The sequence below is a fragment of the Theropithecus gelada genome, chromosome 17 (assembly GCF_003255815.1).
Source record: "Theropithecus gelada isolate Dixy chromosome 17, Tgel_1.0, whole genome shotgun sequence".
Classification (NCBI taxonomy): domain Eukaryota; kingdom Metazoa; phylum Chordata; class Mammalia; order Primates; family Cercopithecidae; genus Theropithecus; species Theropithecus gelada.
In genome coordinates, this window is record NC_037685.1 from 26,906,718 (window position 1) to 26,921,909 (window position 15,192).

Genomic DNA, 15,192 nt, shown 5'->3' on the forward strand with positions numbered 1-15,192 from the left:
TCACTTTTGAGTAAGGTTGTCTCTGCCAGGTTTCTCCATTGTAGAGGTACTCTTTATTCTTTGAAATTAACAAATATTTCATAGACAGGCACGTTGATAGTATCTAAATACCCAAGTTCCTTCTCAAATGTTAAATTTGTTCATTTCGTTTACTTACAACAGAATAGACTCATGACTTCCCATTTTATACAATGAGTTAAAATTGACCACTATTATTATTTGCTTGGCCAGTAAGAAAGCCCCTTCTTTAACTTTCTCTCACTCTCTTCACTTTCCAATACCCAGCTATGATAATCAGATCTCGTCCTCCATGGCTGCCTAGCCATGATGCCTTCCTTGTAGTGTGCTTCATGATAGTTTTATGACTGAATTGCTTTGGAAAGTAAAAGGAAGGATGGGAAAAGGAAGAAAAACAGAAACAACATTTTAACTTTTTATTAATAAATATGCTGTTTTGTTGTGGTATTTAGATAGTTAAATATTGTTTTCAGAGTATAAATGTTCTTTTACAAAATAGTGAATGTGATATGGTGGTTGTGGGGTATCTGTGTTTATATGTGAGTACATTTTCTGCAAAGAGCAGTGAAGTAGTGTGTCATAGTCACAAACCTTCTGCTAATAAGATTTATATAAAACTAAAATCTGAAGTTAGAAAAATATTATGTATCTAAAAGTGAAATATCAACCATCTATCTGTTGCTTCTGTATTACGACCATTTTCAGAGGCATAGTATAGAAACATCAGAATTATCTTTAAATTTTCTCACTCCCTTATCTCCTACAAAATTCTGTTTCATTTTTGCACTATTTTTTAAATATCTTTTTTATTTTCATTGACTTTCAATGTCCTGTTTCTGAACCTTGATTATTTTCCCTGGTTTGCTAGAATGCTGCAAAACTCGTCTTCCTACTATAATTTTATGTCTCCATTTTACATGTGTTACCAAATTAATTGTCCTCTTCTTTCATATACAGGACAATAAAGGCATTTAATAATATCTAGGATCTGTTTTCTAATTTCTTAATGTTTTCTTTAATTTCTTCCATAATTGTCACTTCTGCTAATGTAGAAGATTATTATTTCTTTTACATGCCCTTAGATTTCTGGTCTGGGCCTTCATCTTCTGTTTTCATCAATAGAATTCTTTATTACTCTATTTGCTCAGATAGTCTCCAACACTTAAAGCCTAGCTCAAATGCCGACTACTCTGTGAAATGTTACTTGTGTATTCCGGATAGAAGCACAACCACCCAATTCCTAACCAAATGTCATACATTCTTTATCATGGGTTTCATTTTTAGGACATGCCAAATGCTATTTTAAGTACTTTATAAATATTCACTAATTTAATTCTCAACACAACCCTATGAGATAGTTACCATTGTTAACCTTATTTAAAAGATTAGAAAACGAATCTACAGATTGTTTAAGCATTTTATTTGCACAGTTTGACTCCTGAATCCACGTAATCAATTTTATGTTATGTGGCTGATGTCATGTATACACACATATATATATTTATATATATATATATATATATATATTTTTTTTTACCATTTTAACAACAATCTAAAGAGAGAATCAGTCATTTCTGTCCTCAAGACCTACTCCCTTGCATTGCATTTATGAGGCATTCTAAAAATATTCTAATATACACTTAGTAAACAAAAGTGTTAACATTTATTAAGCCTATATTGTGGAAAAGTAACATTATTATACAATTTGCATTAATCAGTTTATTCTTCTGATACCTACATAATAGGTACTATTACATTACAAAGGTTAGGAAACTGATCAGAATAAGTTGCAAGCCACTTATTTTCTCATTACCTGCACCAGAAGGTACAGATTGGGAACATTTGAGTATGTGATCTATAAATTATTTGACAGCTTGAATAGATTATCTCATTTCAGGCTGGCAACAGCCATGTCATCAAAGAATGTTATCCCTACTTATAAACAGGGAAACTCAAGTTTAGAGTTTGGCTATTTACCCCAGATCACACATTTATAATAAGCACTTCCTGGATTTCAACCCATTATTTTCTGATTCTAAAATGCGAGAGATTCACTTTTCTCACTCCCACTGCCACACTTGCCCCACAAAAGGATGAACATAGGAATGGAGGAATTGTGCTCTTACACATCCTTTTCAAAGCAACCTTTGGGAAACTAAGACCAGAGTATTAGTTTGACTATGAGCAATGTGTAGCAATCAAGGAAAACATTTCACCGCATCGATGTATACACAGTGCAGTTTCTACAGAGAGCAAAATGTGAAACTGTCTTGCTTCTAGGCACCAGACATCAGGTCAATAAGAAACAAAGTGGCAGACTTCCATGAGAAGTGCAAACAAATATTTTCTATGCCACTGAATATACTAGTGGTTTTAAATGAGTGATATAAATTATATTCAAAATGATAAAGTAGCTATGAAGATGTGATTGATTGTATCATCTAATTTCTCAGAATGTTATCTTACCAGCCAATTTAATTGGTGAACAGGGAATACTTCTGCACCTCCTCAAAATAGTCTTTGGAAAAAGAATAGGCTTACCTTGCCAAATCGATTCAATTGTCAAAGAAAAATGAGTTTGGAAACTAAACAAACAATGCAGCAAAAACAATGGATTGTTATACATTTCTAAACTTTATAAACTTTATAGCTATCATAATAAAAACATGAAATTAAGGTTATGGCTTAGAAATTTTAAGAACACAGTATCAGCAGTGTACAAGTGTTAACTGAAATTTAACACTTCATCAATAGCAGCTATTTTTTAGCATATGTTCTACTAAGGGCCAGAAGTTTATGACACACTCCCATTGTTTTTAAACACAACAACAACACTTCTCACTGTGGAGGTGAATCTGAGCGCGGGCATGAGAATGGCCAGAATTACTACTTTCTTGTTGTACAGACATACCTTGCTTTTCTGCATTTCACTTTGCTGTGCGCTAAAAACATTGAATTCTTTACAAATTGAAGGTTTGTGGTAAGTCTAGTTTGAGTGAGTCCATTGGCAATAATTTTCCAACAGCATATGTTTCCTTCATATCTCTGTGTCATATTTTAGTAATTCTTGCAATACTTCAAGCTTTTTTATTGTTATTGTATCTGTTATGGTGAACTGTGTTCAGTTAATCTTTGATGTTCCTAGTAATTGTTTTAGGGTCCCATGAACTTTGGCCATACGAGATGGAAAACTTAACTATAAAACTGTGTGTTTTGCCTGCTCCACCTACTACTGTCTCTTCCTCCATCTCTCTCCCTCTCCTTTGGTCTCCCTATTTCCTGAACACAGGAATATTAAAATTATGCCAATTAATAACCCTATAACGTTTTCTAAGTGTTCAAGTGAAAAGAGGAATAGTAACACCTCTTCTACTTTAAGTTCAAGGCAGACATGATTATCTTAGTGAAGAAGGTGTGGTCAAAAGTCAAGATACGCTGAAAGATAGGCCTACTGTGCCAAACAGTTAACCAACCTGTGAATGCAAAGGAAAGGCTCGTAAAGGAAATTAAAAGTGCTACTTTGGTGAACACAGAAATGATAAGAAAGCAAAACATAAATTCTTCATCTGAGCCAATGTCCAGAAGAGTTTTTCCTATGTTTTCCTCTAGAATTTTTATAGTTTCAAGTCTTACCTTAAGTCTTTAATCCATCCTGAGTTAATTTTTATATGTGGTGAGAAAAGGGGTCTAGCTTAGCTGCTTCTGAAGCTGGATATCTTTTTTTTCAGTACCATTTATCGAATTCAGTGTCATTACCCCATTGTATATTTTTATCAACTGTGTCAAAAATCGGTTGTAGTGAGTGGCTTTATTTCTGGGTTTTAAACTCTGTTGTATTGATCTATGTATCTCTTTTTGTGCTAGTATCATGTGGTTTTTGTTAATATAGGCTTGAAGTATAATTCGAAGTCAGGTAATGTGATGCCTCCAGCTTTGTTCTTTTTGCTAAGGATCGATTTGGCTATTCAGGCTCTTTTTGATTCCATGTGAATTTTAGACTAGAGTATGAGCAATGTGTTAGCAGGTCGATAAAAACATTCCACTACATTCATGTATACACAGTATCGTTTCTACAGAGAGCAAAATGTGAAACTGTCTTGACTGCAGTTACTGGACATCAGGTCAATAACTTTAGGATTAGGATTGTGTTTTCTGAATTCTGTGAAAAATGACATTGGTAATTTGATAGAAATTGCATTGAGTCTATAGATTGCTTTGGGCAATATGGTAATTTTGACAATATTGACACTTCCAATTAAAGAGCATAGGATATTTTTCCATTTGTCTGTGTCATCTACAATTTCTTTTTCAGTGTTTTGTAGTTCTCCTTGGGGAGATTTTTTACCTCCTTGGTTAAATGTATTCTTAGTTATTTTATTTTTATGACTTTTTAAATGGGAGTGGCTTCCTTCTTGATTTGGTTTTTTGCTTGATTATTATTGATGTATAAACACGCTACTATTTTTTTGTACATTAATTTTGTGCCTGAAACTTCACTGAGGTAACTTATTAAGTTGAGGAGTCTTTTGGAGGAGTCTGTGTATCAAAAATACACCTGCACTGGTATGTTTATCACAACACTATTCACAATAGCAAAGTCATTGAATCAACCTCAGTGTCCATCAATGGAGTGCTGGAAAGAGAAAATGCGATATACATACATATGGTGTGTGTATATATATATAATGGAATAGTATTCATCCATAAAAAAATAAAATAATGTCTTTTTCAGCAACATGGGTGAAGCTGAAGGCCATCATCCTAAGTGAAATAACACAGAAACATAAAATCAAATATTGCATGTTCTTACTTATAAGTGGGAGCTATACATTAGGTACACAAGGACATACAGAGGTAAATAATAGACACTGGGGCCTCCTAAAGGCTGGAAAGGTGTAGGGGTAAGGGTTGAAAAATTGCCTATTGAGGGCAATGTTCACTCTGTGGGTGGTGGATACACTAGAAGCCTAAACCTCATCATTTTGTAATATATCCAGGTAACAATTTGCACTCGTACTCCTTGAGTCTATAAAAATAAAATAACTGTTTAAAAAAAAAAAGAAAGAAAGCAAAACAGCCTTATTGGAGATATGGAGAAGTTTGAGTGGTCTGGATGGAAACTAGCCACAACATTCTATTAAGCCACAGCCTAATCTGAGCAAGGCCCTAAGTCTCTTCAATTCTATTAAAGCTGAGAAAGATGAGGAAGATGCAGAAGAGAAGTTTGAAATTAGCAAAGGTAGGTTGGTTCATGAAGTTTAGGGAAAAGAAGCTTTCTCTGTAACGTAAAAGTGCAAGGTGAAGCAGCAAGTTCAGGTGGAGAAGCAAAAAGTCCTTCAAAAGATAAAGCTATAATCATTAATGAAGATGGCTACACTAAACAACAGATTTTTGACATAGACAAAACAGCTTTCTCTTGGAAAAAGACGCCATTTAGGACTTTCATAGCTAGAGAAGAAAGGTCAGTGCTTTGCTTGAGAGGACAGGCTGACTCTCTTGTTACAGACTAAAGCAGCTGGTAACTTTAAGTTGAAGCCAGTGCTCATTTGCCATTCTCAAAAATCCTAAGGTCCTTAGGAATTCTGCTAAATCTTCTCTGCCTGTGCTCTGTAAATGAAACAACAAAGCCTAGATGATAGCACGTCTGTTTACAGCATTCCTTACTGAATATTTAAAGCCCACTGTTGAGATCACTGCACAGAAAAAAATTTCTTTCAAAACATTACTGTTCATTGACAATGCACCTGGTCACCCAAGAGCTCTGATAGGGATGTACAAGGAGATTAATGATGTTTTCATGGCTGCTAATTCAACATCCATTCTACAGCCCATGCATCCAAGAATAATTTCAATATTCAAGTCTTATTATTTAAGAAATACATTCCATAAGGCTGTATTTACCATAGATTGTGATTCCTCTGATGGATCTGGGTCAAACTGAAAATTTCTGAAGAGGATTGATCCTTCTAGATGCCACTAAGAACATTCGTGGTTCTTAGGAAGAGATTAAAATATTAAAGTTAACAGGAGTTTATAATTAGCTGATTTTAATCCTCATGGATGATTTTCAGGAGTTGAAGATTTCAGTGGTGGAAATAACTGTAAATGTGTGAAAATAGCAAGAGAACTAGAATTATATATGGAATCTGTAGATGTGAACAAATTGCAGCAATCATACGATAAAGCTTTATGAGGAGCTGCTTCTTATGGATGAGCAAAGAAAGTTTATGGAAATGGAATCTATGTCAAGTGCAGATACTGTGAATATTGTCAAAATGACGAGAATATATTTAAAATATATAAACTTAGTTGATAAAACAGTGGCAGGATTTGAAAGGATAGACTTCCTTTTTGAAAGAAGTTCTATTTTGGGTAAATTACTATCAAACAGCATTGCATACTACAGAGAAAAGTTTTGTGAATGGAACAGTTAATGGATGCAGCAAACTTTATTGTCTTATTTTAAGAAATTGTCTCAGTCACCACAGGCTTCAGCAACCACCCCCCCAATCCGTCAGCAGCCATGAACGTCGGGGCAAAACTCTCCACCAGCAAAATAGATTGTAACTCACTAAAGGGTCAAATGATTGTTAAGATTTTTTAGTGATAAAGTTTTTAAATTATGGTACATATATATATATAGTTTTAAAAATAATCCTATTGTGCACTTAATAGACTACAGTGTAATGTAAACAGAACTTTTACATGCACTGAGAAACCAAAAACAATTCATGTGACTGGCTTTATTGCTATATTCACATTACTTCAACGGTTCAAAATTAAACCTATAAAATTTCTGGGGTATGTCTACATATTTCCACTGGAAATATACTGGCATTAAAATTTTAGCTACCTAGCTATCTTTAAAAAATGAAGTTTCAGTTACTATATATTGGGAAAGGAAGCCTTCCCTTACCCAGAAAAATCTTACTTTGAATCTAACCCTGGTGCTTCTACATTATGCTCAAATAAGCCCTTTTACATGATGAGGACACCTCATTATTTTTTGCTACCAAAACATACTACATTGATCATCTTCATGTCTATATCATGGTGCTTACGAGCAAAAATGTACATAATTTTCCCTCAAGAGAAATGGCAAGATTATAGGATCTAACCATTTAACAATTTTAAAAATAGTTAAAACTCCTTCCAAAAATACTTCCCCAGATTATACTCTAACTCCATGTATAATAGCATCAATTTTCAGCCTTTTAGCAATATTTAATAAGATATAAATAGTTTTTAGTTTTGAAAGTCAATATATTGAGTAGACAATTATCTATTGTTTTAAATTTTATTCCCTATATTATGAATAAAGTATTTAAAAATACTTACAATCAAATTATACTTTTTTCATTGAGAAGTGTTTATATATCATTTTCACCCTTCTTTTGGCTCACTTGTACTTTTAATTATTTTGTTACCATCTTTATAATTTCTAGATTTTTATATTTTTAACTTACATATATTAAAAATATTTTCAATGACTTTTAATTTTATATAAAAATTGTATTCTCTGTAAGAAGTGATGTTTTTGTCTTTTTTGCTCTAGTATTTATGCTACTTAGTTATTATGCTTTTATCACATGATTATGTTGAATAAATTGATGAGTGTGTCTGTTTGATACAATAATATCAAAATTGAACTCCTTATAGAGTTTAGCTAGCATATTTTTGAGTAAAAAGAAGTCTTTATACCATAATAAGTGGTTTTTTTGAAAAAATTGTACAATTTTTTAAGAGTGTTATGGAAGTATATCTTTTACTAGACCGTCATTATATGAATTAAGCCTATAATTGAATGGTTTTCAGTTTGTGGAATTTACCACTCTCTTCAATTTTTGCAATATATACGTGTAATTTTTTAATCCATTTTTTCAAATAGAATTTTAGTATAAGTATAGTCTTTTAATCTTTTCAAATAATTTTCAGAAATCCCATAGTTTTCTGAGTCCAAGTATGAGCTTGAGTGTTTCATTAAACCATTTACATTAAACTTTGAACTAATGCCATTTTATGATACATTGATTATTTTCACATAAATCAGTTGTCTCATCAGGAATTAAAAAATGGTTAATTTCTAATTTTTGTCTGTATTTATTCAGTGACTTTCTTCTATGTACAGGAAATTATTATCATTAACAATGTGGTTATCTCAAATACAGTTAAGGTAAGAAAGTCAAGATAAACAATTTTTTTCTTCAATTTAAAATTTTTCAGAGTAACTAGTTGGTGACCCAAGCAAGCTCTACTATGAGTTACTTGTTTGCAAATCTTCTCTACATACTCTTGGATTTTTGTATATTTGAACTATTTTAATCAATGGGAATCATTGTTCTTATGTTTTGTTGAAAATATTATATCTTAGAAAAGAGAGCTCCTTCCAGTTGTTTTCTGCAAACTGTTGACACATTCTTTGTGGCTGTATAGTTTTCTTTTCTAGGGGTGCACACAGACGCATACACACACAAACACACACACACACACCCCCCACCCACACGGATGACCCAACATCAACTTGTATATTCCCTGTACCAGACTTAGATTTAACCATTTCTACAGAAAGCTTTCACTTCTTTCTTGGGAATGAAATTTAGAAACGAAAATCTGGGTAATGGAGGATGGGGAAGGCTCATTAACAAGTTCACGCCAGTATTTTCAATTTAAATGTAAGCTTGAAACTTTTAATGTTTTTATTACTACCAAGTGAATTATTTTAGCTGACACTTGGTTCAAATTCTTTAAAAAATAGTAGGACAATAGCCATAGAGAACAATGAATATCAGGTATATAATCCACTGACTGCTAAAGCCACAGATTTGAGTTTTTTTTTTTTAACTCTGAGATATCTAACTATATAAAAGTACTATATTACTATGTTAATTTTAGATATTTATTAGATCTACTATGTTAACTCTAGATATTCCTTAGATCAACCCCAGTTTTGCTCCTATTAAGAGAATATCAGAAAGCAAATTTTCAAAATAACCTCAGACAGTACGTTTTTACAATATCAGATTTTTTAAATTCTTCAGTATTATACCCCAAATTATTATCATTTTTAAAGTATATACTTAACATGTTCTTGAAATTTCTTAAGCTACTGAATCCTTTATTGAGACAAAATTTTACAAAGCTTATTGTGCAAACAAACGAAGCAGAACTACTCTGGTTGTGTCAGGGTGGTGGTTTAGGTAAAACTGTTTTAGTAAAGGCACCTAGAGGTTATACCACTAGAACTATGGTACCAAAATTACATTAAATCCAAAAATAAAGTAAAAAATAAGCCTTTGGTTTGAAATAGTATTAACTGGTACCTATCTTACCAATTCTACTTTATAGTTCTGCAAGTCAGGGAAGAAATTATTTGATCTATGGGGGCATGGCTTCCTTTTGCATAAATTGAGAATCTCAGAAAAGGATTTTGTTGTAAAAATACAATAAAATCACGGTTTTGAAAGTACTTTGATATAGTAAGCTACATATAAATGCATATTACAATTGTTTATATACTAAATTGTATTTTCACCAACTACATATACTATTTTTAATCCTAATTTTCGATTCGGAATACTCCCTTTCAAAAAATCTATAGGATTGTGATATACTCTGTTATATAAGTTGTGAATATTTGGGGCTCACATTTTTTTGGCAAAACCGCAAAGCATTACTGGTAAAAGATGTTCACTGTGGTCACTAAATCATTCTGTGTGAGTTACTGTGTAGTCAGATGCAATACTGCATCTATTGATATTTTAGGGCCTAGGATATTTCATGCATTTATATTAATGTAAATTCATAATGCCCCTGCGGTGTTGTGGATCAGACAGCCTATGCATAAGCTATTAAGAAAAATCTGACACAGTAGATAATTTTATCTTCAAAGGTCGATATAGGATGGATTCTACATGAGATAATAGAACCATTAAGTTCTCTTTTAGGATCATTTCACTTACAAGTTGATCTCACGGTAGGGACCTTGAAGAAAGACATTTTAGAGAAGCACCAGTGTCAGGAGTGTTTTAATTACATTAATGATATGGAATGCATGTCTAAATGTTTACTAATAAATAGTACTGAGGGGCCATGTGTATGCCAGTTACTATTCAGAGTTTTAAGTCCAGTGTCTTCCTTGCTGGCTACTACACATTTGCTAAACTGACAAAAGCGAAAGTAAAGTTATCCTAATATGAGTTGCGGAAGATTATTCTGGATATTATGTTTTGAAAAGGTAGGAAGAAGGAAGGATTATAAGCTGAAAGCTCAACAAACATAAAAGAGTCTAATATTACAGAGTATTTGACAAGACCACATTTAAGTAAAAATAATAGAAATTACTTTAATTACTATTAATAGCAGTCTTCTAACACTTGAAAGACACATTATCATTTCAGTTATTCTTCCTGGGAAATTTATTTTTTTATTATTTTTATTTTTATTTATTTTTTTTGAGATAGAGTCTCGCTCTGTTGCCCAGGCTGGAGTGCAGCAGCGCGATCTCCGCTCATTGCAAGCTCTGCCTCCTTCCTGGGACATTTTAAATTTCAAGAAAGATGACCTAAAAATTCTGTCTGACACTTGATGAAAGAACAAATGACTATAAATTAACCATGCAGAGGTTCTGGTATTATTATCTGATAACACTTCCTAGAAGTTTTGTACCTTAACAAAATGAAATCTAATAGGAAGTTATAATTTGTTCCAAATATTAAAGTTATGTTATTGGTATGTACCTATTTTCATAATATATTATTATTCTGGTTACAAATGTTTTAAATGATAGTTAACAGGACAAAAGTAGTGAAGAAATCCATGTAATTAGATAAATAACCTCTTAATCCGGAATCAAAAGAGTTAATTTACTTTTAAAACAAATAAAACAAAACTTTATTTTCACACTTACTTTCAAATCTTAGTATTTGTTTAGCTTCAATTAGATTTGTACAGAGCTGTCCAACCTTGTACACACTTGAAATAAATTCATTTGAGAAATACAATATAGTACTTTTTGGTAATAATATAACTGTAGAAAAATAAAAAGTGAAAAATACTGTTAAACTCTGCCTTTGACAGAGTTTGATACTAGGCAAACCATAAGGGAATTGTGAATGATCACACGTGTATAAGAAAAAGTCTATGAATTGAAAGGAAGACTCCCTGAAAAATAGGAAACTTCCACTTTAGCAGAAAAATAGCTTGCACTTGAAAGGAGGAAAATAGACTAGACTGGTTGCTAAGGGCAACTCTAAATGCAACTTCTTCAAGCATGACATTGTATTGTAAGATTCATGTCTATGCCTCTGCTATTTATCTATCTGCAAGTGATTGAGATGATACTATTTTAAGTCAGGTGTTCACACAACTGTCAGTCGTCATGAGTTGGGTAGCAGAGAGCATAAGCACGTGGACTTAAATTTCATACCTTGTGTGATGCCTGAGGCACAAAACTGAAAGACAGTGAAGGCTGGGAACAAGAAGAAATGTGAGCCCCTCATCAAGTAGATTGCTGCCCTTGTCAAGTAAGGCTGACATTTGTTAGAATATAACAGGATGCCCATCTGTTTGGGGCAAAAACGCAATTGCTGTCCACTGGAAAATTACCCAAGAGTAGCATGAAATATTTGTTGTTTTGTAGCTCTTTGTCCAATTACTGGATATAGATTTGCAGATAAGTTAGGGATATGAAAATAAATCAAGCTAAAGTTATAATAAAAAAACTCATAAAGATCCTCTGTGATTTAATACAGGTATTATAATGACCTGTATTATAATACAGGTATTATAATGACTAACATATTGTGATGCTTGGCTGGATGCTATTTCAATTGATATTTACAATTTGTGTTAGATAATACTTCATGGTGTGTAAATATTTGTAACTCTGATTTTAAATCCAAGTCATTTAAAGTTGTTGGTCTTGTGGAAGTTGTGATTGTCTTTTGTGCCAAAACAAAACTATCGATACATTTGTTTTCCTTATGAAAACATGTTAATTTGACAGAAAAATGTGCCATTAAAACTTTGGTATCTGGTATTCTGTTTGAATAAATGGTTGTGAGTTTATACCACGGAATGATAGACTGTGCATTTCATTCTATTGCTAGAATATATTAATAACTTAATTTGAAAGCAAGTACTTCTTTCATTTTGGTATCTCTAGCATCATGCTAATGTTCCACAAATATAAGCATTTATCAATACCGTTGGATGAGATATTTTAGTTTTTAGTGCCTCAGGTGCAACAACAAGGCATCAAAATTCACAGTTACTTCACTATTAATCCATTATAATCTAACAAAACAATTCCTAATTTTTAATATAAAAATGTCATAAGAACTTTAGAAAGTATTGAGAGAGAAAGTGAAGCTCAGACACAGTCTGTATGTAGTAACATAAATAAACTTAACATCGTGCTATCACTTCGCTTTGCACCTGCAAACAGATAAGTCACCAAGAGATTGCTGAGCACAGGTGTTTTCTGCTCAGTTCATCTGAGACTCTTACACAAAATAAACTGCTAAATTTACTTCTCCATCAAGCCTCTGAGTGGATCTTTATGAAGCTCTTGATGAAATGAACTCTTCTATAACCTGAAAAGTGGTTATGTGCAAATATAGTCCCATTGTTTGTGCCAATGAGATATTAAAAGTCTGTGGTCTTACTTGTGATACTAAAATCGATGTGTCTGACCTCAGAAAGCTGATGCAAGAAGAAGCATATCATATACTAACATTTTGTGTTTATTAATAAAAAAACAGATTTTACCTATTTCCAGTGAAACATGATAAACTGATTTATTTAACAAGCTCAGAAGGCATTTCTAAGCATGGAATAGTCAAACAAATGCTTATGTCAGAGCCGGGGCTTGGAAGGGCAATTTTGAAAGGTGTGGCTTCTCGGGCTCCACATCCCAAGGTTCTTGTTCCATATGTCTGCTCAGGGCCCAGAAATCTGAGTGTTTGATAACATTAAATCCCTAGGTGTCTCTGCTGCAGTAAACCTATAGACTGAACTTTTCATTAAAAGTGAAGTTTACTGCAGCATTATATAAAAAAATTAAAAATCAAACTTTTTAAGATCGCAGTTTGATGAATTGCTTAACCAAAAACATAATGAATGTATAGAACAATTTTATTACCCCAAAACTTTTCCTCCCGCCTTTTTGCAGGCAGGAGAAAATCTTTTCCCTTTTTCTTCTCCAAATGTCTGACAGTCATTCATTTGTCTTCTGTCAGTAGTACAGTATTATCTTTACTAGAATGGCATATAAAAGGAGTCTGATACATACCTACTAAATGTGCTTCTTTTACTTAGCACTATTCTGTAAAGATTCATCGCATGTTGTTACATGAATCATAATTTATTTACTTATTTTGGTTGCAGAATAATATTTTATTTTGTGGTTATACCACACTTTCTTTTTGTCATTTATTCACATTTTTATTTTACATTGCATTTTACTAATCAATACATAAATTTCTCTCCCTCTTAAATTTTATACTTCTTTCAAATTTCAGGATATTTACTTTACACCTATTTTCTCTTCTCTCTCTCAATTAAACCACTTTATTGAGATATGATTGACATGTAAACAGTTATAGATATTCGATGTATAAAACTTGATGTGTTTGTAGATAAGAATATGCCCTTGAAACCATTATCAAAATCCATGTCAAAACCCCTTTCCAAAATGTCATATGAAGGGAATCATGCAGTATATAGGTTTTTCTGAAAGACTTCTTTCACTTAGCAATATGCATTTAAGATCCATGCATGGATTGATAGCTCATTCTTTTGCATTTCTTAACAGTATTCTACGTAGAGCTGTATCACATTTTGTTTATCCATTCGTTTAAGTGCATAAGGATAATTTCCATTTTGGGTGATTATGAATGCAGCTACTACAAATATTCACGTGCTGGATTTTGTGGAGACATAAGTTTTCCAATTAATTGACTACCTAGGAATGCAGATTCAGGACTGACCAAAAAACCAAAAATGTCATGAGGATAAAGGGATGCAGTATTATTAAGTATTTAAAATAATATTATATCTGTGTACTTGTGACTTATTACTGTGGACGTGTGTCACTGAATTTAGCACAGGACCTCCACTACAGTAGGTAAGACTACATTACTTTGTAATAAACAACCAAGCTATCTTCTAAGGTTGTGGCACAACTTTGTATTCCAACCAGCAGTTGATGACAGTGTCTTTTGTTCTGTACCTTTGCCAGAAATTGCCACTGTCAGATTTTGTTTCATTTTGTTTTTTAACCATTAATAAGAATAGTGGCATCTCATTATAGTTTTTACTGTTTCCCACAATGGCTAATGATTTTGATCATCTTTCCATATGCTTATTTCCATCTGTGTACCTTCCTTTGTGAGATGATTGTTTAGATCTTTTGACCTTTTAAAACTTGTGTTGGGCAGGCACGGTGGCTCACTCCTGTAATCCTAGCACTTTGGGAGGCTGAGACGGGCATTTCACGAGGTCAGGAGTTCAAGACCAGCCTGACCAACATGGTGAAACCCCATCTCTACTAAAAATACAAAAATTAGCCAGGCGTGGTGGCGTGCATAATCCCAGCTACTCAGGAGGCTAAGGCAGGAGAATCACTTGAACCCAGGAGGCAGAGGTCGCATTGAGCCACTGGGTAATAGAGCGAGACTCCGTCTCAAAAACAAGCAAACAAAAAAACAACTTGTGTTCACTTTTTTATACTGAGTTTTACGTGTTTCTTTGTAGAGTTTGGGTGCAAGCCCTTTAACACGTATGTGGTGTTTCAAATATTTTCTCCAGTCTATGGCTTGTCTGTTTTAACAGTGTTTTCTTTTTCCGTGAAAATGTTTTAAATTTTAATAAAGTCCAACTAATCGACTAGTACTTGCATGGAGTATGCTTTTAGGGTTTAATCTAGTACTCACCACCAAACCTAAGGTCATGTATATTCTCACTTATGTTTCTATCTAGAATTTTTATAGTTCTTCATTTCACATTCATGTCAATGATAAATTTTGATTTAATTTTTGTAAAAGGTACAAGATTTGTTGCTACATAATTTTTAAAAAAAGATATCAAAATATTTCAGCATCATTTGTTGAAAAAAAACACAAAACCATATTTTCTCCATTGCATTGTCTTTGCATTTTTTGAAAGATAAGTTGA